The following is a 3126-nucleotide window of genomic DNA, read 5'->3' on the forward strand; positions in this document are numbered from 1 at the left end:
TTGATAGACAAGTGCTGATAACAGTTTTAATAAAAAAAAAATAGTGGCGGATTTTTGGTACCTATTTATAACAATTCTGTCGAGGTCAGTTGCTATTGTCCCCAAAAGATCGTGCAAAAAGAACAAGAAAAAAATCCTAAATGTGACGTCAAACACGCAGGTGTGAAGATACCCAAATGGGGGTCCACCTTTCTCAATACAGTAATACACATTCTGACGTCACTGAACTTCCTGGATTAATTACGTTAATAATATTGTTCGTATTCTTTTCTTTCTCTTTCTGTACATTTTGATTTTACATACAAGCTCATTTATTACTCTCGCATCCACTCCTACACTCTCCAATTCGCTCGTGAACCGCTTATTAAACCCATAAACAGACTCAGCTGGAAATGGTAAACAACCGCGAGTGGGAAAAGTTATCGTACGTAATAATACCTCGTGCTGAGTGGCTCCTATTCATGCAGTTTCAGAGACCCGCCTAATTGAGTGTGAAACTGCAAGGATTGTCAGTCGTTTAGATGCCATAGACGTACGATGGGTACTTCGATTTTTGTTGTTAATGCTGTTTTCTCTTTTTTTTAAATATTCACAAGCTGACACTTCTCGATCGGAAGTTTTAATGAAGATTGTGGTTTTAAGACAGCGGATCTAGCTCAAGAATAGTGGAATATCTATCGACTATCGCCATCTAACTGAATAATTTTTTGCTATTCAACAACAGACTCTGCATAAAAGAGAAAAAAAAATAGATATTACTTTCACAAACTCGTTCGTGTTGTCGCGGTCCACATAATATCCGTCGCTACCGGTGCACAGCATAATAATTAAGGAAATGCGACCCGTTTTACCTTTTCATCAGAGTATTTATATCAAATCGACATTTTTGATGAGTTATGAGCTGTTCCTACTTACACATCCAGACTTTCAATCACCTGGCTTGCTCCATTTTCCTTCATAATTCACACCTACGAAGCATTCTGCCTATTACGTCTCATATACTTACACAGAGCGACTCCTTCTGGGAAACAAGTGCTTTTTTAAGACCAATAGGACACCGGGACCGAGGCTTTTCTTACACAGGTCCAGCGAGCGTCCGACGTACGTCCTTCCACACCCGATGACACCGCTACACTGGGTAACTACAAGGTCCCGGTCGGCGGTTACCCTGGCCTAGGAGTCCCCCTGGGTAGAGGGAGAGAGGGAGGGGGATGGGAGGGAGGAGAGGGAGAGGGAGAGGGGGATGGGAGGGAGGAGAGGGAGAGGGAGAGGGGGATGGGAGGGAGAAGAGGGAGAGGGAGAGGGGGATGGGAGGGAGGAGAGGGAGAGGGAGAGGGGGATGGGAGGGAGGAGAGGGAGAGGGAGAGGGGGATGGGAGGGAGGAGAGGGAGAGGGAGAGGGGGATGGGAGGGAGGAGAGGGAGAGGGAGAGGGGGATGGGAGGGAGGAGAGGGAGAGGGAGAGGGGGATGGGAGGGAGGAGAAGTAGTCCTAAGGGTCTTTAGGCAGGAGGTAGGGAGGGAAGAAGGAGGTAGGGAGGGAAGAAGGGTAGGGGCAAAGGGTGTTTTATCGGGGTGAGGGTAGAGGGTAGGGAGAAGGGGATGGGGTACGGAAGAGCAGGGCGGGAGGGCATCGCTCTTTTGCCCATAGGAGAGTGGTCGTGTGGGTTAAGGGAGGAGAAATGGGGGAGAGAGCATGGCTAGGGGAAAAGAAGAGTTGTAGGGAGCTTCTCTCCTCTTCTGCAAGCGGGAATTATCGCATTTCTCACGACGGGGTTTTGGAAACTTCCCTCCCTGATCGATGTAGATTTTCCCGCCATGAAAACGTCGAGAAAATAGTTTGTGATTACTTGCTCTTTTGCCGGAAGTCACGCTCGATCCGTGAATTCGCTATATAAATATATATGTGTATGTGTATATGTATATATATATATATATATATATATATATGTATATATACATATATATATACATATATATGCATATATATATACATATATATGCATATATATAATGTATATATATATACTTATATATATATATATATATATATATATATATATATATGTGTGTGTGTGTGTGTGTGTGTGTGTGTGTGTGTGTGTGTGTGTGTGTGTGTGTGTGTATAAACATATAGATATGCACACACACGTGCTTATACACACACACACACACACACACACACATATATATATGTATGTATGTGTGTGTGTGCGCGCACGTGCGCGAGGACAGATAGTGCGTGAGAAATCCAATCAGCGGAGGCGCCAGGAGGTCTCCCAAAAGCCCCTGCACAGTTCATGGCTTCTCGAGGCGCTGCAAGAATCATCAGTCTGCTTACTCACTTGAATTTACTCACTTGGATTTACTCACTTGGATTTACTCACTTGGATTTACTCACTTGGATTTACTCGCTTGGATTTACTCACTTGGATTTACTCACTTGGATTTACTCACTTGGATTTACTCACTTGGATTTACTCACTTGAATTTACTCACTTGGATTTACTCACTTGGATTTACTCACTTGGATTTACTCACTTGGATTTACTCACCTTGAATTTACTCACTTGGATTTACTCACTTGGATTTACTCACCTTGGATTTACTCACTTGGATTTACTCACTTGGATTTACTCACCTTGGATTTACTCACCTTGGATTTACTCACTTGGATTTACTCACCTTGGATTTACTCGCTTGGATTTACTCACCTTGGATTTACTCACTTGGATTTACTCACTTGAATTTACTCACTTGAATTTACTCACTTGAATTTACTCACTCCATTGTACTTATTTGTGATTATCTAGTACTTGCTTACATGTACTTACCCATTTCTATGTACTTATACTTACTTGAATTTACTCACTTCATTGTACTTACTGATTAACTTGCACCTACTTGTACTTATTTGTGCTAATTCTCTTGTAAGTACGTGCTTATACTTACCTTTATTTACTTTTATTACTGCTTGGTTGTACATGCTGAGTTGTACTTACCCACGGACTCACACTTTATTTATTAACTTGTATTCATTTGCACTTACAGTTTTTTTTCCACCATTTATGACGCATCCCCCTCAAAATTGGTCCAAAAATGGCTTGCGTCCTATACCATGCTGGTACC

The 3126-nt window shown here is 42.4% G+C and overlaps 1 protein-coding gene across 4 annotated transcripts in view; it reads right to left on the reverse strand.

The window, feature by feature from the left end:
- LOC113822595 (G-protein coupled receptor Mth2) overlaps positions 1-1146 on the reverse strand; it is a 23491-nt gene extending 22345 nt beyond the window's left edge. For 2 of the 4 annotated variants that reach the window (XR_011399879.1, XM_070144505.1), the window contains exon 1: positions 1007-1146. The gene's annotated coding sequence lies outside the window, so the exon portion shown is untranslated. The remainder of the gene's footprint in view (positions 1-1006) is intronic. The other 2 variants (XR_011399880.1, XM_070144506.1) reach the window with 2 other exon arrangements.
- Between the last annotated feature and the right edge of the window lie 1980 nt (positions 1147-3126).

The sequence above is a fragment of the Penaeus vannamei genome, chromosome 32 (assembly GCF_042767895.1).
Source record: "Penaeus vannamei isolate JL-2024 chromosome 32, ASM4276789v1, whole genome shotgun sequence".
Taxonomy (NCBI): domain Eukaryota; kingdom Metazoa; phylum Arthropoda; class Malacostraca; order Decapoda; family Penaeidae; genus Penaeus; species Penaeus vannamei.